Raw genomic sequence first — 25,014 nt, 5'->3', positions numbered from 1 at the left:
TACCAGGCAACATCCTAGTAAATCTCATCTGAACCTTTTCTCAAGTTTCCACATCCTTCCTATAATGCGGTGACCAGACCTATTTGCAATACTCCAGTTGAAGCCTTATCAGTGCTGAAAATGTGTTGCTGGAAAAGCGCAGCAGGTCAGGCAGCATCCAAGGAGCAGGAGAATCGACGTTTCGGGCATGAGTCCTTCTTCAGGAATTTTTCATTCCTGAAGAAGGGCTTACGCCCGAAACGTCGATTCTCCTGCTCCTTGGATGATGCCTGACCTGCTGAGCTTTTCTAGAAACACATTTTCAGCTCTGATCTCCAACATCTGCAGTCCTCACTTTCTCCTAGCAGCCTTACCAGTGTCTTGTACAGCTGAAGCATGACCTCGTGGCTCCAAAACTCAATCCCCCTACCAATAAATGCCAAAGTGATAGCTAGGTTAGACCTCATGGAATACAGGGAGAACTAGCCATTTGGATACAGAACTGACACAAAGGTAGAAGACAGAGAGTGGTGGTGGAGGGTTGTTTTTCAGACTGGAGGCTTGGTGCTGGGTCCACTACTTTTCGTCATTTATATAAATGATTTGGATATGAACATTGGAGGTATAGTTAATGGGTTTGCAGGTGACACCAAAATTGGAGGCATGGTGGATCACAAAGAAGATTACCTCAGATTACAATGGGATCTTGATCAGATAGGCCAATGGCTGAAGAGTGGCAGATAGAGTTTAATTTAGATAAATGCAATGTGCTGCAGTTTGGGAAAGCAAATCTTAGCAAGACTTATAAATTTAATGGTAAAGTCCTAGGGAGTGTTGCTCAACAAAGAGACCTTGGAGTGCAGGTTCATAGCTCCTTGAAAGAAGAGTCGCAGGTTAGATATTGAAGGCAGTATTTGGTTCGCTTTCTTTTATTGGTCAGAGCATAGAGTATAGCAGTTGGGAGGTCATGTTGCAGCTATACAGGACATTGGTTAGGCCAATGTCTTTTGGAATATTGTGCACAATTCTGGTCTTCTTCCCATCGGAAGGATGTTGTGAAACCTGAAAGGGTTCAGAAAAGATTTACAAGAATGTTGCCAGGGTTAAAGGATTTGAGCTATAGGGAGAGGTTGAATAGGCTGGGGCTTTTTTTCTGGAGCAAAGGCTGAGGGGGGCCCTTTACAGAGTTTTATAAAATCATGAGGGGCATGGATAGGATAAATAGACAAAGCCTTTATCATAGGGTAGGGAGCCCAGAACTAGAGGACATAGGTTTAGGGTGAGAGGGGAAAGATATAAAAGAGACCTACGGGGCAACTGTTTTATGCAGAAGGTGGTGCAAGAGAATTTCAGACTTAGCAACATTCCTGTCAGTTCTTTCTGAATGAATCAGCATTTAATACTGAAGTTCTGTGACTATTATAATCAAACCCATTGTGCAAATGTAGTTGGGTTTGCACAACGTAATAACTGATTATCATTTCACCCTGACCAAAACGTCGATTTCGCTGCTCCTTGGATGCTGCCTGAACTGCTGTACTCTTCCAGCACCACTAATCCAGAATCTGGTTTCCAGCATCTGCAGTCATTGTTTTTACCTCATTCCCCTCAAAAACCCATTCCTATTAACAACATTTTTATAACAGAATGCTATCAGGCTGTCTGATCACAATCCACTCCACATCCTCAAGTATTTAATTGAGTGAGACAACAGAATAAAGTATTGTATGGCTGAAGCACTAAACATCACTAAAAAGAAAACCTGATAACTTCACTGTCACTTTGGGATATGTGGAAATTTACTGCATGTTAATTTACTGCTACATTTCCAACTACTGCACTGCACCAAAAGTACTTTATGAACTGTAAAGTACTTTGGGTTGTGAGACTCTATAAAAGCAGGACTTTTCTACAGCTATTTCTTGTGAAGCATAAAGTTATACAAAATTCAGCAAAACAGCGATTTTGATATAAAACTTGAAACACCATACACAAAACTTTAAATTGTTTTTTTCACTGGTTAAAATTACACAGGATCCAGAAAAGAGAAATGCCAATACAGCTCCGCTGCCATTAAAAACTTGCTGCTATCAGAGTTTCCGCTCTGTGAATTAATGCAATCAAATGGCAGGTGCTTATTAGTAAAATATTGCAGTGCTTAGACTAGTCAGTTACATCTGTAATTGTGAGCCATGCTAATTAGAAACTTAAGCAATAGGCCAAGAAAATTTCAGACTTAGCAACATTCTTGCAAGTCCTTTCTGAATGAATCAGCATTTAATATCAACATTCTGTGACTGTTATAATCAAACCCATCATGCCACTGTAGTTGGGCTTGCATAACTTAATAACTGATTATGATAAATCACACCCTGAGTCTTTGCTACAGCACCTAATAAAAGGATAGTGATGCTCCTTCTAATTAAAAGGCTCCAGGTTGTCCCAGTCTACAAAACAATCCATATGTTTTTTTCTCTTTGCTGCCTTGTGGTTGTAGGATTCTACAGCTAATGGTCATCATACCGAATTGCTCCAAAGCTGCAATTATTTCCATGTAAACTTGGACAACAAGCATTAGCTAGATACACACAGTCACTGGCAATTCCACTCTTGTAACACTTACCACCCACCTACATACACTTGCATGGGATAGAGATAGTTGGAGGTTACAGGATGGAGGAAAAAAATAAAAGAGCTGCTACATAATGCTTTAGAATCAAAACGCTGACTTCTTTAGACCTTAACATTGAGGCAATGAGGATAAAGCCACTTTGACCAAGATGAGCTAATTTAGCAAAGTCAAGGAATGGTCCTTCCTGGTATTCACACTGTCCTCATTGGCAACCAGATGGAAGTAACAGCACTTATACAAACTCAATGTTTGGAATATCTACAATTTAAATGCTCAGTCATCTGTCTGTCTATTTCTTCCAACAAATGTCTTGGGCCTGTCCTTAATTCTTCTCTCAGCTTCAATTAATTAATCTATTAAAATGTATGATGTGGAGGTGCCAGAATTGGACTGGGATGGACAAAGTTGAAAAATCACAACACCAGGTTATAGTCCAACACATTTATTTAGAAGTTTTTGGAAATACAAGCTTTCGGAGCACAGCTCTGGAGGAGCGCTTCAAAAGCTTGTACTTCCAAACAAACCTGTTGCACTATAACCTGGTGTTGTGTGATTTTTTAAAAACTTTATTAAAAAGTAATGAGTGAAAAGAAACAAATCAGATTCATTTTACATTGCTACCTAATCAGTAATGTAACCAAATTCTGATCTTGCGTCAGCTAATCCATTGCTGAAACCCTTGTAATGTTAAAAGATTAAGTGGGACTCTCTGGACATTAATGTAATGTTGAAGTGTTAAAGTGCACTGTCTTTGGGTGGGACAAAAGCCATGGAAGAATGCAGATGACAATTCATTGTAATTTACACTTAATTTTGACATTACTCCCCTGCTATTATCAAGTTTATCTATCAATTCAATCTCTTCCATTCAAAAATGCTTTCTGCCCAGCAGTATGTCATACCTGCATTGTCTTGGGGAAAACACTGAATCAGGAAACCACCTGCATAACGATTCCCCAGGATTAGGGTATTAGCATTTACATTATTTCCGACAATTATCTCATCCTGCTGTTGTACCTAAGCTAACATGTGACTGAGCATAACTGGGAGTAGGGTGTGGTCGTGAGTGGTATGCGACTGTGGGGGAGTTGCCAGAGTATCTGTAAGCATTGCAACTGACCTGTATAAAGAGAATGATGTTTTCTTAATTGAGTCCCTCGCTCTGACAAACTTGCATGCCTGCAAGGGGGGGGGGGGTGTCAGAGGAGGGTCACTTAGCCTGTACAAGCTTTAATAAAACTTTAACCGTTTCCTTTGTTCAGAGACAGCTTTTTGCCATGACACTGTAAGCTCTGCGAGGTGTGTGTTAAAGGTTCCTCCAGATAGCCTGTACTTTATTGTGTTTAATACATTTGGTTGCTTGTTCACAAACATTGGTGTGTAGTGTCTGCATCAAGTGTATAAGAACCTCAGGAAAAAAGAACCTAACACCCTTATCTGTGCCTTTTTCACCTCTAGATTATTCCAAGGTGAAAGAACAAAATACTGCAGATGTTGGAAATCTGAAACAAAAAGAGAGAAATTACTGTAAAAACTCAGCAGGTCTGACAATATCTGAGAGTGTTATAATTTCAGGTCTGTGATCTTTTGACAGAATGTTTCAAACTGCAGACCAAAGTTCTGTTTTTTTTCCACCTTCCAAAAACTTTAGGATGCTCATGTCCTAACCCACCTGTTTCCTTGTTTAACTATATTGGCTCCTAGTCCAGACTAACGTTTAAAATTCTCATCCTGCTTTTCAACTTCATGGTATTGCTCCTCCCCATCTCCACAGTCTCCTCCATCAGTACAACCCATTAAGATCAGTATGATCTTTCCATTCTAGTGTTATGTACAATCCTTATTTTAGTTTCTCCATCACTGTCACTGTGCCTTCAGCTCCTCGTCCCAAGGCTCTGAAATTCCATCTCTACCTCTCTTTCATTCCATTTTTAAAGATGCTCCTTAAAACTCTTTCTTCTACCAAGCTTTGATCACCAGTCCTAATATCTCTGTATACGGGGAGAAAGTGAGGATTGCAGATGCTGGAGATCAGAGCTGAAAATGTGCTGCTGGAAAAGCGCAGCAGGTCAGGCAGCATCCAAGGAACAGGAGAATCGACGTTTCGGGCATAAGCCCTTCTTCAGGATATGGCCCCAGATCAAATTTTGCTTGATAACTCTCTGGTGAAGGACTGAGCAAAGCATTCCAATATCAAAAGTACCACATAAATGCAAGTTGGTGTTGACATAAGAAGAGGGGAACACCACCCCTGCTCATGACTCCACCCTCATTCCCCCACCACCACCACCTACTCCAGTTACCGGTTCCACCCCCACTCCCAGCTCCACACCCACACCAGATCCCAGCTCCCAGCCCTGCTGAGTTTTCACCATCCCGCCAGACCTTCCCCTCACTGAGGACAAATGATCAGTCCTCAACAAAGGACTCACCTTCATCCCCCTCCGTCCACGCATCAATGAATTTAATACACGCTGTGACGTCAAACACTGCCTCCGTGCTTACTTTCACAATCAGGACTCCCGCCCACCTTCCGAGGAACCCTTCACCCACCTCCAATACACTGCATCCATCTGGACACCCCATGCTGGCCTATTACCTGCCTTCGACTTCTTCATTTCCAACTGCCGTTGGGACATTAACCGCCTCAACCTGTCTACTCCCCTCCCCCACTCCAACCTCTCACCCTCACAACTCGCAGCCCTCCAATCCCTCTGCTCCAATCCCGACCTCACCATCGAGCCTGCAGATAAAAGGGCCGCAGTGGTAGTCTGGCGCACTGACCGCTACACTGCTGAAGCCAAACGCCAACTCGAGGACACCTCTTCCTACCGCCCCCTCGACAATGACCCCACCCCCCCATCACCAAGCCATCATCTCCCAGACCATACAGAACCTCATCACCTCAGGAGATCTCCCACCCATAGCTTCCAACCTCAGTCCAGGAACCCCGCACTGCCCGGTTCTCCCTCCTTCAAAAGATCCACAATCGTGACCACCATGGCCGACCCAGTGTCTCAGCATGCTCCTGCCCCACTGAACTCATTTCTACCTACCTCGACACTGTCCTATCCCCTCTAGTCCAGGAACTCCCCACATACATTCGAGACACCACCCATGCCCTCCACCTCCTCCAAGACTTCCGTTTCCCCGGCCCCCAACGCCTCATCTTCACCATGGATATCCAATCCCTCTACACCTCCATCCGCCATGACCAGGGCCTCCAAGCCCTCCGTTTCTTCCTCTCCAGACGTCCCCAACAGTACCCTTCCACCGACACTCTCATTTGTTTGGCCGAACTGGTCCTCGCCCTTAACAATTTCTCCTTAGAATCCTCCCACTTCCTCCAGACCAAAGGGGTAGCCGTGGGCATCCGTATGGGCCCCAGCTATGCCTGTCTCTTTGTTGGCTATGTAGAACAGTCCATCTTCTGTAGTTACACCGGCACGACTCTCCACCTCTTCCTCCACTACATTGATGACTGCATTGGCGCCACCTTGTGCTCTTGCGAGGAGGTTGAGCAATTCATCAACTTCACCAACACATTCCACCCTGACACTAAATTTACCTGGACCATCTCTGACACCTCCCTCCCCTTCCTAGACCTCTCCATCTCCATTAATGACGACTGACTTGATACCGACATTTTTTACAAACCCACCGACTCCCACAGCTACCTGGATTACACCTCTTCCCACCCCACCTCCTGCAAAAATGCCATCCCATATTCTCAATTCCTCTGCCTCCGCCGTATCTGCTCCCAGGAGGACCAGTTCCACCACAGAACACACCAGATGGCCTCCTTCTTTAGAGACCGCAATTTCCCTTCCCACGTGGTTAAAGATGCCCTCCAACGCATCGCGTCCACACCCCGCCCTCTGCCCTCAGACCCCACCCCTCCAACCGTAACAAGGACAGAATGCCCCTGGAGCTCACCTTCCACTCTACCAACCTTCGCATGAACCAAATCATCCGCCGACATTTCCGCCACCTCCAAACAGACCCCACCACCAGGGATGTATTTCCCTCCCCAGCCCTCTCCGCCTTCCGCAAAGACCGTTCCCTCCGTGACTACATGGTCAGGTCCATGCCCCCCTTCAACTCACCATCCCATCCTGGCACCTTCCCCTGCCACCACAGGAATTGCAAAACCTGTGCCCACACCTCCTCCCTCACCTCCATCCAAGGCCCTAAAGGAGCCTTCCACATCCATTAAAGTTTTACCTGCACATCCATTTATTGAATCCGTTGTTCCCGATGTGGTCTCCTCTACATTGGGGAGACTGGACACCTCCTAGCAGAGCGCTTTAGGGAACATCTCCGGGATACCCACACCAATCAACCACACTGCCCTGTGGCCCAAATTTTCAACTCTCCCTCCCACTCTGTCGAGGACATGGAGGTCCTGGGCCTCCTTCACCGCCGCTCCCTCACCACCAGACGCCTGGAGGAAGAACGCCTCATCTTCTGTCGGAACACTTCAACCCCAGGGCATCAATGTGGACTTTCAACAGTTTCCTCATTTCCCCTTCCCCACCTCACCGCAGTTCCCAACTTCCAGCTCAGCACTGTCCCCATGACTTGTCCTGCCTGCCTATCTTCTTTTCCACCTATCCACTCCACCCTCCCCTCCCCCCGACCTATCACCTTCATCCCCTACCCCACTCACCTATTGTACTCTATGCTACCTTCTCCCCACCCCCACCCTCCTCTCACTTATCTCTCCACGCTTCAGGCTCTCTGCCTGTATTCCTGATGAAGGGCTTTTGCCCGAAACGTCGATTTTACTTCTCCTCGGATGCTGCCTGAACTGCTGTGCTCTTCCAGCACCACTAATCCAGAATAAGAAGAAACAAGCGGATACTTTTGTCCTAGACACACGGATACTCAGATTACATGTACTCCACAACTGTCAAACTTTCAGAGATCAGATCACTCAGAAAATCACAACACCAGAACCTGACGCCTTCTAACAATACGGCTGAATCACATTAATGATTTCAGCAACCCTGGATGAAGGGATTGGGGGTATTCTGGCGAAGTTCGCCGATGATACCAAGTTAGGCAGACAGGCAGGTACTTCTGAGGCAGGTATTTGGTGGGGAGGCTGCAGAAAGATTTAGACAGTTTACGAGAGTGGTCCAGGAAATGGCCGATGAAATTCAACGTGAGCAAATGCACTTTGGAAAAAAGAATACAGGCGTGGACTATTTTCTAAACGGTGAGAAAATTCATAAAGCCAAAGTACAAAGGGATCTGGGAGTGCTAGTCCAGGATTCTCTATAGGTTGAGTCTCTGGTTAAGAAAGTAAATGTAATGCTGTCATTTATCTCAAGAGGGTTGGAATATAAAAGCAGTCTTATGCTACTGAGACTTTATAAAGCTCTAGTTAGGCCCCATTTAGAATTCTGTGTCCAATTTTGGGCCCTGCACCTCAGGAAGGACATACTGACACTGCAGTGTGCCCAGCGGAGATTCACACGGATAATCCCTGGAATGGTAGGCCTAACATATGATGAACGGTTGAGGATCCTGGGATTGTATTCATTAAGAGTTTAGAAGGTGGATGGGAGATCTAATAGAAACTTACAAGATAATACATGACTTAGAAAGGGTGGACACTGGGAACTTGTTTCTGTTAGGCAGGGAGATTGGAACGCATGGGCACAGCCTTAGAACTAGATGGAGTCAATTTAGAACAGAAATGAGGAGACATTTCTTCAGCCAGAGAATGGTGGGCCTGTGGAATTCATTGCCACAGAGCGCAGTGGAGGCCGGGATTTTAAATGTCTTCAAGGCAGAGATTGATAAATTCTTGATCTCACAAGGAATTAAGGGCTATAGGGAGAGTAAGTGGAATTGAAATGCCCATTAGCCATGATTGTATGGCGGAGTGGACTTGATGGGCCTTACTTCCACTCCTATGTCTTATGATCTCAGGGGAATCAACTAACATATTTAGGTTTTGCTTTACCCCCTATCCCAGTTGTCAAAGAAGAAACTTTTCCAAAGTACAGAAAGGCACCATATATGCAGGCCATGACAACTATGTTTTCACTAGAATACAAATGTTAAATGGCCTAGAACCCTCCTAAATAGGATGGTCAGCACAATGTCGGGGGTGTATTTACACAAGGAACCATTAGGTGAGCTCAGTCAATTTTCTCCACTCCATATTCTGTATTTTACTAAAAATGTGTAAAGACTGTGTCTTTTTATTTTCCTGTATTTTTAGTTTTCTAATTTCAGCCCACAACTATGTTTTTAAAAACAAAGGCTTTCTCGAGGATTGCTGCAAGCTTTGGAAATAATCTGATGCTGAATGTGAGCTCCTTTTACTCAGCTGGGGCTGAAGTTGGTTGCAGGCAAACTGGTGTCAAAGGTTTGTGTACAGATGGAGCTTTAGTTGGTTCCAAGTGACTAATGGTTAGTGGACCAGAAACCAGCTAACAGCAGCAAAGGCCTTCTGCCTGCCAATAAATATGTGATGGCTTCTCAGGTAGTTGAATACCATGGGGCTATGAACAAGTTATGGAGAATCCATCAGATCTCCACCAGCTCAGGAGGTCTCTCATTTTCTGCAGTAAAAGGCACTTTAAGCCTGAAGAAAACCACTTTGTTCCTTCAGCAATTGCTGTATGTTGCAGTTGAGACCTTTTATAAAAGTGAGCCAGACATCCTGTGTCTGTTGCAAACCATGAGAGTCTCCAGAGAAGGAAGACCACAAAGCAGCATGCTGACCAACCCAAGAATTGTAAGAACCATATTAGCAACCCTGTGAACAAGAATCTCTAAAGTGTCCTTCCGGCCTTTCCCTCTGTCCATAACACCCATTTTTTTTCCCCCGTGTGTATACAGGGGAGTTTCTATGCAGAATAGAGTTTAATTAGTAGAGTTATATGCCAGCTGTTCGTAGTTGTTTATCTGTATCTACAGTCTAATTACCTGGAATAGTCTGAAATTTTTGACAAGTACAGAAATCTGCCTATGTTTTCTGTCAAGTTGGGTCCAACAGACAGGTAAATTGGCAAAATCTGTATACTTTCTAAAAATCTTTAACTTTTGTGATGACTGGGAATAGCTGGTGTTGATTCCTAGTGCACTCCCACCGAGGCAGGGCCCGAAAGGCAATCTAATTCTGTTCCATTATTCTGCACACAAGCTTGTACAGATAGGCTCAATCAATGTGACAAAATGCAGTGAAACTGAACTTTTAGAACTTTGCCATTAAAGTTTAATATAGTAGGTTTTGTGAGCTTAAATGAAAGAACCTACAAAATAGTTGTGATGTTAGCGTTGATATGTGTTGCAGAAATCTAAGTAACATCAAGGAGAGAAACAATGAGCGGATAGTAAAGAGATGCAAATACTGAGATGGATGTATGGACTAACAAGAACATCAAGAGAGTCAGGGAGGTTCATGAAGTACTGAAGAAGTAAGTAACCAAAAAACTGAAATGCTATGGTCATCTGTTAGAGTTAGAGAAGAAACGTAGTGAGGTAAATAATGGAGGTAGTACTGCCATGTAGAAGAGGAGGAAGGCCTAAGACCAGATCGAAGTATGTGGTAGCAAGACAGTTAAGAATAGCAAGATTACATATGAGACTGACAGGATGAGGTGCAGAAGGATAATTCCCAAGTAAAATAGGAGAAGCTGAAATAGTGGGTTTAACAAGTTTAAGGAAGCGAAAGAAACTTCACTGACAAAATCTCCTCAAAAGATAATTTAGTTAGTGAATTATGATTAAAGGTTAACACAGTTTTACTCTATTTCGGCATCAATGCTATCATGATAAAGAGTGAGCTAGCAGTGATCCTTAGGTGACGCATGGCAGACATATACATTTAAACAAAGGACAGTGAGTTTTTCCTCTTTTATCTGTGTGGCTTTTTCTACTCAAACTCTTTCCTAGCACCTCCAAATTGTACAGCTCGTCAAATCCCTGTCTCAACTCTCTTATCTCTAAAACCCCAGGTCGGAGTTGTGTACTGCTTTGAATTTCACTGCTAGATGCCACTCAATTACAAAGTTCAAGTACACGGTGAAAAGGCGTCTCAGTGCATTGTGAACCATGATTGCTATATAGTTACTTATTTTTGTTTTCTCTTGATTAAACTACCACAGTACCAAAGGCAGTTTTCTCAACAAACCAAGTAGGACAACAAGTAGATTAAGCTGTCTGCCTTGTCAACAGATCAGCAGAAAATCTACTAGTGATTTTGAAATTGAAATCTAACACTCTTAATTACAGTCACAATCACAATACAAGTTTCACCTTGTTACATTCAAATTCTAGGGATATTTAACAACTTTCATTTTTCAATTAGCTAAAACTTTGGTTTCTGGTACTCACAGACATCCATGCTGGAACAGTTATGCCTAAGCACTTGTAACACAATACCATAAGCTGCAGATGACTATCCAGCTAAAGTATGACAGCTGTTCAACTTAATACTCTAACGGAACTTTTAACGCTTTATGTTCCATGTATTGCTCGATTGCTGAAGACCTCAGCCATTTTGGATGTTGTTTTTAATTGCGGCGAAGACGCACAATCTGCAATCATTCTAGAATGGGATAATTATTAATGTGGAAGTCTTTTTGCATGTAATTGTCACTTTTCAACAGCATCAGAAAAAGCTCAATCATCTATCCAGCTCATTACATCGGGTTGTGGTGACTTCAGCATCAAGTGTCAGCCTTGGTTCAGTTAGTAGCAGACTGGCAGCTAAGTCAGAAGGTCAAGTGAGTTAAAGTTCCACTCAAGATGCTGGAGATGAATCACAATGAATGCTACTGAACCATATTGAAGGGGCACTATGCTGTGCTGTTGGAGGTGCATTCTTTAAGATTAGTGTCCTATGTTAAATCAAGGCCCTGTCTGCCCTCAGCACACCACTGTTTTGAATCAAAGAGGAGTTCTTGCCCATTGCCTTTACCAATAGTTACACCTTATGTAATGTCACCAAGACAAACTGGTCGTCTGCTATTTGCGGGAGCTAGCCAATTAAAAATTAGCTGCCACGTTTTCTAAATTGCAACATTTCGAAAAGTACTGTATTGATTGTAAAATTGTATTGACAGACTGTGGGACATACTGAGGTGCTGAAAGGCATAGTGTGGGTAGAATCTTGTTCCCTGCTTACACACATTCGGTAGCAAAGTAAGGAGAAACTTAATCCTCCTTTCCCACCTCCATCCCAATGTCTGTGGTGGGAATGTCAGTGGATGGTCATCCTACTCCAACACCAACTGAAGCCCTTAAATGGGCAGCTAATGCCCACATAAACAGTTCATCCTGTCCCTGCTAGTATTAACCCAGAAGTGGGGAGGCTCACAAGATGGGGAGCTTAACAGGCAAACCTTATCAGTTTTGCATACAGCCTCTCATAGGAGGTCCCTCATTTGAAAGGCACTCAGGGCCTGATTGAGGAACCTGGGATGCAAGGGGTAGCTGAAGTCACTTTCCTGCCCTTACTATTAACTCCCCATTCCTCACCTGTGCCTATCTCTTGTCTAAGTCATTTTGTCCTAATTGTTGTACCAGCAGCTGCCATCACTTTCCCTGGCTGCCAGGACTGCCAGCACCCAGGTGTGGCCAACTGCTCTTGGCAGACAGGCCTTCCCCCTGGTGTCCTTGATCCCAGGAGAAGGTTGCCACCCTGAATACCCCAAGATGTTGTGGGACTCCCCTAAACGAGGCAGGTGGTGCCTCTCACCAGATCTGCCACAAACAGCAGAAATCCCCTTGCATCTGCAAGGTTCCAGTCTACAAGTGCAAACCTCTTTAAGAAACAAATACAATTATTCGGCTGATATTAAACATATCCTGATAGATACATACAGAATACTGAAAAAGGCAGAGTTTACCTATAACAAAGTTATACTTGACATTTACAAACACTTACTCAAAAACATTTTAAAGTGTGCCCTCCACTTAAAGGGATCTTCAAAGAAACGTTGATTAAAAAGCAAAGAGTATCTACCCTAGGTTTCTGAGATCCAGATACTGTACTGGTTCTTAATGATTTTACACCCAAAGCCAATTAAAAACAAATACCAAAGTGCAACAGCCTCCAAAAGAATACTGGATTGCAAAAATCTAAAGAAACAGTGCAAAACTCTCGCAACTTATTCTCTAGGCTCTGGATACATCATATCACATATTAACAACAGGAATATGGATTTAAATTCCTTCTAATGTATTCATACAAAACCAGCTGACGGAAAGTGTACAATTCCCTTGCTACTGGGTGTAGCTGGGAATATGCAAGGGTTGACTGACATTTCCACAGTCGCAGAGGTTAATATTTCTCTGGGTATCATAAGACATAGGAGTGGAAGTAAGGCCATTCAGCCCATCGAGTCCACTCCGCCATTTAATCATGGCTGATGGGCATTTCAACTCCATTTACCCGCATTCTCCCTGTAGCCCTTAATTCCTTGTGACATCAAGAATTTATCAATCTCTGCCTTGAAGACATTTAGCGTCATGGCCTCCACTGCACTCCGCGGCAATGAATTCCAGAAATGTCTCCGCATTTCTGTTCTGAATTGACCCCCTCTAATTCTAAGGCTGTGCCCACGGGTCCTAGTCTCCTCTCCTAATGGAAACAATTTCCTAGCATCCACCCTTTCCAAGGCATGTATTATCTTGTAAGTTTCTATTAGATCTCCCCTTAACCTTCTAAACGCCAATAAATACAATCCCAGGATCCTCAGCCGTTCCTCGTATGTTAGACCTACCATTTCAGGGATCATCCATGTGAATCTCCGCTAGACACGCTCCAGTGCCAGTATGTCCTTCCTGAGGTGTGGGGCCCAAAACTGGACACAGTACTCCAAGTGGGGCCTAACCAGAGCTTTATAAAGTCTCAGTAGCACATCGTTGCTTTTATATTCCAACTCTCGAGATAAATGACAACATTGCATTCGCCTTCTTAATCACGGATTCAACCTGCATGTTTACTTTTAGAGAATCCTCAACTAGCATTCCTAGATCCCTTTGTACTTGGCTTTATGAATTTTCTCACCGTTTAGAAAGTAGTCCATGCTTGTATTCTTTTTTCCAAAGTGCAAGACCTCGCATTTGCTCACATTGAATTCCATCAGCCATTTCCTGGACCACTCTCCCAAACTGTCTAGATCCTTCTGCAGCCTCCCCACCTCCTCAGTACTGCCTGCCTGCCCACCTAACTTCGTATCAACGGCAAACATCGATAGAATGCCCCCAGTCCCTTCATCCAGATCATTAATATATAACGTGAACAGCTGCATGTTGTGAATTGCTGCGTAGTTCACCAGTGCCACATTTGGCACTGTGGAAGCAGAGATTATTGCCATTGAGAATGATTGAGCAAATTGGGGACTCTCATTAGAAAGGCAATGACGAAGAGGTGACATGATCAAGATCTTTAAAAGGATGAAGGATTTGGAAAGAATGAATGTGAACCTAGATATTTCCAATTTTGCAAAAATCAAAAATTAGATAACATAAATTCAAGTTATTTACTAATAAGTCAACAGGAAAATGAGGAGGAGGAGAATCTGGAAATTATTCCCACTGGAAATGATTGAGGCAAAACATTTAGATACTTTCAAAAGGAAACTTAGCAAATTCATGAGTGATAAGGGAATAGGAACGATCGCCTGAACTTAATATCAGCACAGACTAGTTAAGCTGAATGATCAGTTTCTGTGCCATATATTCAATGCCTTTAACTTTCATATAGTGCATAACGTGAGCAGGGTCCATCTAACGCAAGCAGGAGGGAAACTAGAAAGGAATAATATGGGGAGCACTAACAGGTAAGGGAGTACATGTAGAATGGTAGGACCCGAGGAGGTACGGAGGATCAGAAGCCCCTCAAGATCAAAGACCTTGAAGGCAACAGGGAAGATAGATAAGGTGATAAAGAAGTCAGTTGAGATACTTGCCTTTATTAGTCAAGGCAATGAATACAAGAGCAAGGAAACTGTATACAACATGAATTAGGTCACAGCTGGAGCACTATATGCAGTTCTGGTCACTGCACAATAGGAAGGTTGTAATTGCACTAGAGTGTGTACATAAGGGTGCACCAGGATATTACCTGCGTTGGAACAATTCTGTTATGAAGACAGACTAGATAGGCTTGAGTTGTTTTACTTAGAGCAGAGAAGGCTGGCACCAAAGGGATCAGTTTGGGATGTACAATTTTCTGAGGGGTATAGACAGGATGGACAGGTGTTAACCTTTCCTCTTAGTTCAGGAATCGATAACTGGGTGCGCACAGTTTTAAGTTAAGGAGCAGGAGGTTTAGAAGGGATTTAAGGAAAATACTTTTCTTTCAAAGGATTGTGGGTATCTACACTGTCTAAAAGGATGGTAAAGACAGGAACCCTCAAAACATTTAAGAACAAAGATGAACAATTGAAATGCAAACGAATACAAGGCTATGAAAGAATACTAGGAAACGCGATGAGAAAAGATGGATTTTTGATGACCAATGCAGACATGATGGACCAAAAGAACTCTGCCCATGCTGTAAAAACTCTATGGTTGAGTTAGATGCAGTAGGGTCATAGGAGGAATGTGGAAATAGACTGCTTGGGCCAATTAACCAGTTTCTATGCTCTGAATAACATACAAACCATCTTTCACATAAACTTGGTGAGTGTTTACAATTTCTGAGGAACAAGGGATGAAAATATCAGAATATCGCATAACCTTAATATTCCTTTGACCTTGAATTGCAAAACTCCTTAGGAGACAGCCTTATTTCTTATCTAAATCACTGCATCTACATTAAGTGTGTTTGATGGAGACAGTATAGAAGGAGTTTGAAACTATTTATCTGTCCTTCCCATGCTTGATGGGAAAATATACAGATAATGTGATTCTTAAAGTATTTTACACTCTGGTAGTGTTTGATAGGTCAGTGTCAAGGAAGCATTATTTAGCAAATAATCCTACTGTACCTAACCTAAGAGCGTTTGATATGAAATGAAAGGGAACTTTATCTGTGTCTAACAGTTATTAATTAATTTGGAACACTTGTTGTTGACATGAGATACCCAAAGTGGAAACGACTTCAAATCATAGCACTAACACTCACTTGAATTAGCACAAAAATCATTTAGAATGAACATTTTGTCTTGACCTAAAATTAGATAGTAACATTTAACAATGTACTAGTAGATATTTAAAACATTAATATCCAGACTTTCCCACAACTGGGTTTGCCTGACGTTTGTCTGAATGAGTCAAATCCAACTGTATGGCACGTAAAGCTGAAATCCAGTCTGTGCTTTTGACTGAAAGTTAAGGTTACACACATTGCATCGATAACTCTGTATTCCTACAGCCATGAGTTGGACAGGAGTTTAATGGAAAAAAAGCAGTCTGCTTTATATTCTGCTGTAGCAACTGTAAATTTAATTTTAAAAAATACACACGTCGAGATTGTAAAAACTGCAGTATACAGGTCAGGATGCTACTGATAAAATATACAGATTTTAAAATATCTGCATTAATAATTAAATAACCCTCACCCTCGCTGGCTAAATTTTTTTTATTTTAGAATTCACTGAGTTGAGAACTATTTTCACAGTATTATGGAACTGCACCAAGCATTAACAGGTTAACCTTCACCAAATTCATTTTAAACAGGTCATATCGTTCAATACATGAACTGCTTCAAGACAAAGTTAAAAGTCACACAACACCAGGTTATAGTCCAACAGGTTTAACCTCTCCACTTTAAGCCAGCAGTTAGTGGTGTTGATGGTAGTCATGGTTTGGAGATGCCGGTGCTGGACTGGGGTGTACAAAGTTAAAACCTGTGGACTATAACCTGGTGTTGCGTGACTTTTAACTTTGTACACCCCAGTCTAACATCGGCATCTCCAAATCATGCTTCAAGACAGATTATAGTGGTGTACATGGAGTCTTCATGACACAGAAGGACCTCCAGACCTCCTCCTCCCTGAGGAAGAACGATCAGTCCGCTAAGGCCTTACCTTCATCCCCCTCCCTCCACACATCAACAAATTCAATACGCATTGTGACGTCAAACACTTCTTCCGCTGCCTCCCACCCACCTTCCAAGGATCCCTTTGCCGGCCTCCAACACACTCCATCCACCTGGACACCCCATGCCAGTCTATTACCCACCCTCAACCTCTTTATTTCCAACTGCCGAGACATTAACTGCCTCAACCTGTCTCCCCCCTCCCCCACTCTAACATCTCACCCTCACAACATGCAGTCCTCCACTCCCTTTGCTCCAATCCCAACCACACCATCAAACCAGTGGACAAAGGGGGTGCAGTGGTGGTTGTGTAGTGCAGTGTAGTGGTGCACTGGCCTCTACACCGCTGACGCTAGGCACCAACTCGAAGACATCTCTCCTACCACTCCCTCGACCATGATCTCAACATCTCATCACCAACTATCATCTCCCAGACCATTCACAACCTCATTACCTCAGGGGAACTCCCACCCAAAACTTCCAACCTCATAGTTCAGAAACCCCACACCACCCGATTCTACCTCCTAATCAACATCCACAAGCCTGACTACCCCAGCTGACCCATTGTCTCACCCTGCTCCTGCCGCACCAAATTCATCTCCGCCTACTTTGATACTATCCTATTCCCCCCTTGTCCAGGAACTCCCCACATATATTCGGGACACCACCCACGCACTCCACCTCTTCCAAGACTTCCGTTTCCCTGGCCCCCAATGCCTCATCTTCACCATGGACATCCAGTCCCTCTACACCTCCATCCGCCATGACCAGGGTCTCCAAACCCTCCGTTTCTTCCTCTCCCGACATCCCCAACAGTACCCTTCCACTGACACTTTCATTTGTTTGGCTGAACTGGTCCTCACCTTCAACAATCTCTCCTTCGAATCCTCCCACCTCCTCCAGATGAAAGGGGTAGCCATGGCCACCCACATGGGCCCCAGCTATACCTGTCTCTTTGTCGGCAACATAGAGCAATCCATCCTCTGGAGTTACACCGGTACCACACCCCACCTTTTCCTCCGCTACATTCATGACTGCATCAGCACCACCTTGTACTGCCATGAGGAGGTTGAACAGTTCATCAACTTCACCAACACATTCCACCCCAATCTTAAATTCACCTGGACCATCTCTGATACCTCCCTCCTCTTCCTGGACCTCTCCATCTCCATCAACGATGACGGACTCAACACCGACATTTTCTACAAACCCACCAACTCCGCAAAAATGCTATCCTGTATTCCCAATTCCTCCACCTCCGCTGCATATGCTCCCAGGAGGACCAGTTCCACCACAGAACACATCAGATGGCCTCCTTCCGGAGGGGCGGCGCAATGGCTCAATGGTTAGCACTGCTGCCTCACAACACCAGGGACCCAGGTTTGATTCCAGCCTCAGGACAACTGTCTGTATGGAGTTTGCACATTTCCCCGTGTGTGCATGGGTTTCCTCCAGGTGTTCTGGTTTCCCCCCCACAACCAAAAGATGTGCAGGTTAGGTGAATTGGCCATGCTAAATTGCCCATAGTGTTAGGTTAGTCAGGGGGAAATTGGTCTGGGTGGATTACTCTTTGGGCGGCACGGTGGTTAGCACTGCTGCCTCACAGCGCCAGAGACCCGGGTTCAATTCCCGCCTCAGGCGACTGACTGTGTGGAGTTTGCACGTTCTCCCCGTGTCTGCGTGGGTTTCCTCCGGGTGCTCCAGTTTCCTCCCACAGTCCAAAGATGTGCAGGGTCAGGTGAATTGGCCATACTAAATTACCCGTAGTGTTAGGTAAGGAGTAAATGTAGGGGTATGGGTGGGTTTTGCTTCGGCGGGTCGGTGTGGACTTGTTGGGCCGAAGGGCCTGTTTCCACACTGTAATCTAATCTAATCTTCGGAGGGTCAGTGTGCACTTGTTCGGCCAAAGGGCTTGTCCCCACACTGTAGGGAATCTAATCTTCTTTAAAGACCGCAATTTCGCCTTCCACGTGGTTGAAGATGCCCTCCAACGCATCTCATCTACGTCCCGTACGTCCACCCTCAAACCGCCTTCTTGGTAAAGGGCTTTTGCTGCTCCTCAGATGCTGCCTGACCTGCTGTGCTTTTCTAGCACCACTCTAATCATGACACAGAAGGAGGCCATTTGAACCTTCACATTCATGCCTGTTCGCTACTGAGTTTCATTTCCCTACTGTGACCTGAGAGTTTATTTCCCTTAAGCACCAATTTCATAAGAAACCAACTGCATTTCAATATGGTGATGTCAGACACTCACCTAAAAAAATGCAATTATAACATCTTTCACAAATCACTTCACAGTTAATTAAGAACAGGTTACTTGAAGTGTTATCACTGTTATAATTTAGAAAGCACAGCAACTACCTTGCATACCATAATCTTTCACAAGCAGCTATGAGATAGATAATGAATACATAATCTTCTTTGGTGATGCTGATTTAAAAGGATAAATGGGAGAACTTCCCTGATCTTCAAAAGTATAGAAACTGATGACAAAGGTAAAAATTTTTTAAAAATTAAATAGCTAATTATAACACAAGGATGGAAGTATGGTGACATGTCCCAGCTGCTGGATATGTGATTGTCTGCGTAATGAGGACAAACTTGTCTACAATAAGTAGATGTAGCTAGAGGAACTTCACCTCAGTTTATGAGCTGGAGGCCAGTCTACAGGAGCTACAGCATATCTGGATGGGGGTACATAGATTGTACTCTGTATACTTTGGAGATACAGAGTACGAATCTCACAGTATATGAATAGGATTTTAAAGAATAGGATTTTAAAAAAGAATAAAGATGAGCAATGACAAAGCTAAATAACCATTTGTGATAGCGGTTTACAGGTCACCCAACAGTTTACACACAGTAGTTAGGAGTACAAAGGAAGAACAACTGGAGCTTGTCAGAAAAGCACCACAACTTCAGTAAGGCGTTCGACAAGGTTCCCTATGGGAGACTGATCAGCAAGGTTAGATCTCATGGAATACAGGGAGAACTAGCCATTTGGATACAGAACTGGCTCAAAGGTAGAAGACAGAGGGTGGTGATGGAGGGTTGTTTTTCAGACTGGAGGCCTGTGACCAGTGCAGTGCCACAAGGATCGGTGCTGGGCCCTCTACTTTTTGTCAGTTACATAAATGATTAGATGCGAGCATAAGAGGTACAGTTAGTAAGTTTGCAGATGACACCAAAATTGGAGGTGTAGTGGACAGCGAAGAGGGTTACCTCAAATTACAACAGGATCTTGATCAGATGGGCCAATGGGCTGAGAAGTGGCAGATGGAGTTTAATTCAGATAAATGTGAGGTGCTGCATTTTGGGAAAACAAATCTTACCAGGACTTATACACTTAATGGTAAGGTCCTAGGGAGTATTGCTGAACAAAAGAGACCTGGGAGTGCAGATTCAAATCTCCTTGGAAGTGGAATCGCAGGTAGATAGGATAGTGAAGGCAGCGTTTGGTATGCTTTTCTTTATTGGCCAGAGTATTGAGTACAGGAGTTGGAAGGTCATGTTGTGGCTGTACAGGACATTGGTTAGGCCACTGTTGGAATATTGCATCCAATTCTGGTCTCCTTCCTATCGGAAAGATGTTGTGAAACTTGAAAGGGTTCAGAAAAGATTTACAAGGATGTTGCCAGGGTTGGAGGATCTGACCTTCAGGAAGAGGCAGAACAGGCTGGGGCTGTTTTCCCTGGAGCATCGGAGGCTGAGGAGTGACCTTATAGAGGTTTAAAAATTATGAGGGGCATGGATAGGATAAATAGACAAATTCTTTTCCCTGGGGTCAGGGAGTCCAGAACTAGAGGGCCTAGGTTTAGGGTGACAGGGGAAAGATATAAAAGAATCGTAAGGGGCAACGTTTTCACACAGAGGGTGGTACGTGTATGGAATGAGCTGCCAGTGGATGTGGAGGAGTCTGGTACAATTGCAACATTTAAGTGGTATTTGGATGGGTATATGAATAGGAAGGGTTTGGAGGGATATGGGCTGGGCGCTGGCAGGTGGGACTAGATTGGGTTGGGATATCTGGTCGGCATGGACGGGTTGGACCGAAGGGTCTGTTTCCATGCTGTACATCTCTATGACTCTAATAATAGTAGGGGATTTTCATCTACACACAGGCAAAGGTGGCGTAACATTTTAAATTTTGATGACATTTACTAGCATGGGTCTTAATCCTTCACTTAGGTTGCTTAATAACAAAATTAACCTTGTCTTACCAGTGAATATGTAATATCAGAGACGTGTACTGTGGAGCAGTTTTTTAGTCAACTCGTTTATAAAAGGGCTTACCAGCAATTGCTGGTATCTGACATACTGTTTTGTAAAAATTTATCACAACAGCTGGCTGTACAGGACCAAGTCTGGGAATAAATAGTAATCACAGTAGAGGGAAATACTTTTTTAGTTATATTACCCAAATTTCCCAATGGATATCAAAGAAAAAATTCCATCCGCAAAGGTGAATAGCAAAATTCTTTCCCCTAGTGTACTGGAGTTCAAAACTAGAGGGCACAGGTTTAAAGTGAGAGGGGAGAGACGTAAAAGGAACCAGAGGGCCAACTTTTTCCACACAGGCGGGTGATGAGTTTATGGCATAAACTGCCACAGAAATATTAAATGCAGGCACAATTATAATACCTAAAATACATTTGGACAGGTAAATGAATGGAAAAGATTTAGAGGAATATGAGCCAAATGCAGAAAAATGGGACTAGGGTTTTATTTGGGAAACCTAGTCGGCATGGACCAGTTAGACCAAAGAGTCGGTTTCCATGCTGTATGATTCCATGATAGCAACCAACCACTTCAAAATTTCTCAAATTATCACTGCAAATTATTTCCCAAGCAATGATATTGAAATGAGTTGGATTTTAATCAAAAGTAATTCACAACACTAAACTGCAGTTGTAGCACAACAATAAAACAAAGAACTGCAGATGCTGGAAATCAACCAAAGACAGAAATTGCTGGAGAAACTCAGCAGGTCTGGCAGCATTTGTGGAGAGAAATCAGAGTTAACATTGAGTCCAGTGACCCTTGCATATTTTTGTCAAAGTTCTTATGCCCATCTCCTTTTTGCAGTGAAACTGGCAATTGTAAGCTCTACTAAACATTCAACAGAAGACAACATAACATAAAAGTATTAAGAGCACCTAAAGCTTCAAAACCATTTGTAGTTGCAGATTAGTTTCACATTTTGTTTTAAGAAAGTTACAAATCTTTAAACATAAACACACACAAGCATTATTAAACTATTTTACAGAATCATTACACTTTCTAGGAGACTTCAAGTTGCAATAGTACCAACTGCGCGGTGGTTCAGTGGTTAGCACTGCTGCGTCACAGCACAGGGTCCCAGGCAACTGTCTGTATGGAATTTACCCTTTTCCTCCTGTGTCTGCGTGGGTTTCCTCTGGGTGCTCTGGTTTCCTCCCACAGTCCAAAGATGTGCAGGTCAGGTGAATTGGCCATGCTAAATTGCCCATAGTGTTAGGTGCATCAGTCAGAGGGAAATGGGTCTGGGTGGGTTACTCTTTGGAGGGTCAGTGTAGACTGGTTGGGCCAAAGGGCCTATTTCCACCCTTTAGAGAATCTAATCTAACTTAGACAATGGTGTATTTTGTCCTACCATCAGGTTGGAACATCAATTTCAATGATTAAATGGCCACTGAGCCACTCTACGTGGAGAGAGTGATACATATAATTTGGGAAAGCTTCAATATCAACAACAGAAACCCTAAGCTTGTCAAAAGTCACCCACCCTGCAGCAAACTGCAATATACAGCAAGTAATCTAACATCATCATCGCAAGGAGTAACATCACGATACATTGCTCACACCATATCAACAGATCAAGGTGAAAGAACTGTCAACACTTATTACTTCTAATAAAAACAATTCCAGTTAAAGACGATGAGAAGGAAGTTGATTAATTTTCCAAATTTGCTCATCGTATCAAAAAAAATCTATTTTTTGAGTTTTTAATCTTAAGCACTCATTACAGGATGGGGGAAGACTAATTTCAAGTGAAGTTCCACTCACCCTCTATAACCTCCATGTTGCTGGCTCCACTCAGCATTTAGGCCCCAGCTGGAAACTCCCCTAACAACCTCCCGGCCAACCGAACCTGACACCGGAAGTTGCCTCTCGCGTGGTTGACATCCAAACCTGATCGCGGCCGGAGAGCATCGCCAGGAAAGGGGCGTGGCCTCTCGGTGACGTCAACCGTCAATCAGAGGCGGCGACCCACCCCAGACTTGACCAAACAGTGCCACTGCTGCTTGGTGGCGAAGGTCCGTAAGCGCACCCATCGACATGGCATCAGCCCAGAGTGCCAATTACAAACTTGGCATCAGCCCCCAACTACAATCGTAAACTTAACATTAGCCTACAGTCTCACATACAGTAGTCACAAACCTGGCATCATAGGTGAAAAGACTAGGGAATAGCCAATGTTGTTTCTCTGTTTAAGAAGGGCAACAGGGATAATCCAGAAAATTATAAACTATATTAGAGAGGATTCTTAGGGACAAGTTTTACTCATGTTTGGAAGTGAATGGACTTATTACGGATAGTCAGCTTGTCTCAAACATTATTGAGTTTGTTGAGGAAGTGATAAAGACGATTGATGAGGTGAGGCAGTGGATGTTTTCTACATGACTTTTGACAAGGTCCCTCATGATTGACTGGTCCAGAAGATTAAGTTGCATGCAATCAATGGTGAGTTGGCAAGTTAGGTACAAAATTAGTTTGGTCATTGAAAACAAAGGGTAAATGTGGAGGGGTGTATTTCTGACTGAACGTCTATGACCAATGGTGGTCAGCAAGGATCAGCGCTGGGACCTCTATTGATAAGGATGAAAATGTAGGTGGGCTGATTAATAAGTTTACATATGATATGAAAGTTACAGAGTCAAAGAGTCAAACAGCATGGAAACAGGCCCTACAGCCACGGTGGACAGTGAAGAAGGTTCTCAAAGAATACAACAGGATATAGATCAGTTGGAAAGTCAGGGAGGGAAATGTCAGACGGAGTTTAATCCACATGTGAGGTGCTGCGTTATGGGAGGTCAAATGCAAGAGAAAAGACCCTCCAACCTTGGCAACATCCTTGTAAGTCTTTTCTGAACCTTTTCAAGTTTAGCAACATCTTTCCTATAGCAAGGAGATCAGAATTGAATGCAGGATTCCAAAAGTGGCCTAACCAATATCCTGTACAGCTGCTTAATGCCTTTGTGTGTTATTGGAGTTGCACTCAACCAGATAGGTGGAAAGTATTCCATCAATCCTGACTTATGCCTTATTCACAACAGATAGTGAATAGGCTTTGTGGAAACAGAAGATTGCAGGATTCTTATCCTCAGAGCTGCTCTTGTAGTCACAGTAGTTATATGGCTAGTTCAGTCCAGTCAATAGTAACTTGATAGTAGGGGATTCCAAGATCGTAATTGAATGTCAAAGGGCAATTACTTAGATCCGATTTTGTTGGAGATGGTAATTGCCTGGCACTTATCAGCCCAAACCCGGATGTTGCCTGTATTTGGATATGGACTGCTTCAGTATCTGAAGAGTCATGAATGGTGTGGAACTTTGTGCAGTAACAAGCAAATAATCCTATATCTGACTTTGTGATGGAGGGAGGATCAATGACGAAATAGCTGAAGATGATTAGAGCTAGGACACTACCCTGAGGAACTCTGTAGAGATGTGCTGGAGCTGAAGAGACTGACTTCTAACAACCACAACTATCTTCTTTTTGTGCCAGGTATGACTTCAACCAGCAGAGAGTTTTCCAATAGCTCTCAAGAAACTTGACACCATCCAGGAAAAGGCGGCACGTTTGATGGGCAACACATTCATAAACATTCACTCCCTCCACTGATAATTCTCAGTAGCAGCAGTGCATATCATCTGCAAGATACACTGCAGAAATTCGCCAAGGCTCTTTACAGCATATTAAAATAACCCAAGGGCAGCAGATATATGGTAACACCATAACCTGCAAGTTCCACTCCAAGGTGCACCCATCCTGACTTGGAATTGTATTGCCATTCTTTTTATGTCTCTGGGTCAAAATCCACCACAATAGACTGCAACAGTTCAAGAAAACAGATCACCAGCACCTTCTCAAAGACATCTAGGGAAGGGCAATGAATGCTGGTCAAGCCAACCCACTCCTCATCCTAGGAATTGAATTTTAAATATATATGTTGTTTTTCTTCTACACTGGTAATTTTTGAAAATCATCCTAATGATTCCAGGATGAAAACCTTTGACAAAATATGTTTTTGTCAGCAATATTTACCATCAAGTGACTGCTTAGATAACAAAATACTAACATATGAGGAAACCATTGAGCCAGGCTTACTTTATTTCTCTGAAA

General features: G+C 43.4%; 1 protein-coding gene across 10 annotated transcripts in view; it reads right to left on the bottom strand.

Annotated features, from left to right (window-relative positions):
* Positions 1-22,768, bottom strand: part of ppip5k1a (diphosphoinositol pentakisphosphate kinase 1a) — a 171,298-nt gene extending 148,530 nt beyond the window's left edge. For all 10 annotated transcript variants that reach the window (XM_043680429.2, XM_043680433.2, XM_043680435.2 and 7 more), the window contains exon 1: positions 22,674-22,768. The gene's annotated coding sequence lies outside the window, so the exon portion shown is untranslated. The remainder of the gene's footprint in view (positions 1-22,673) is intronic.
* Positions 22,769-25,014: the final 2,246 nt, after the last annotated feature.

Source organism: Chiloscyllium plagiosum, unplaced genomic scaffold (genome assembly GCF_037043375.1).
Source record: "Chiloscyllium plagiosum isolate Xiang-an unplaced genomic scaffold, Cpla_swu_hap1 HiC_scaffold_42, whole genome shotgun sequence".
Lineage (NCBI taxonomy): Eukaryota > Metazoa > Chordata > Chondrichthyes > Orectolobiformes > Hemiscylliidae > Chiloscyllium > Chiloscyllium plagiosum.
The sequence above is the reverse complement of the archived record's forward strand: the minus strand, read 5'-3'. Positions and strand labels throughout refer to the sequence as shown.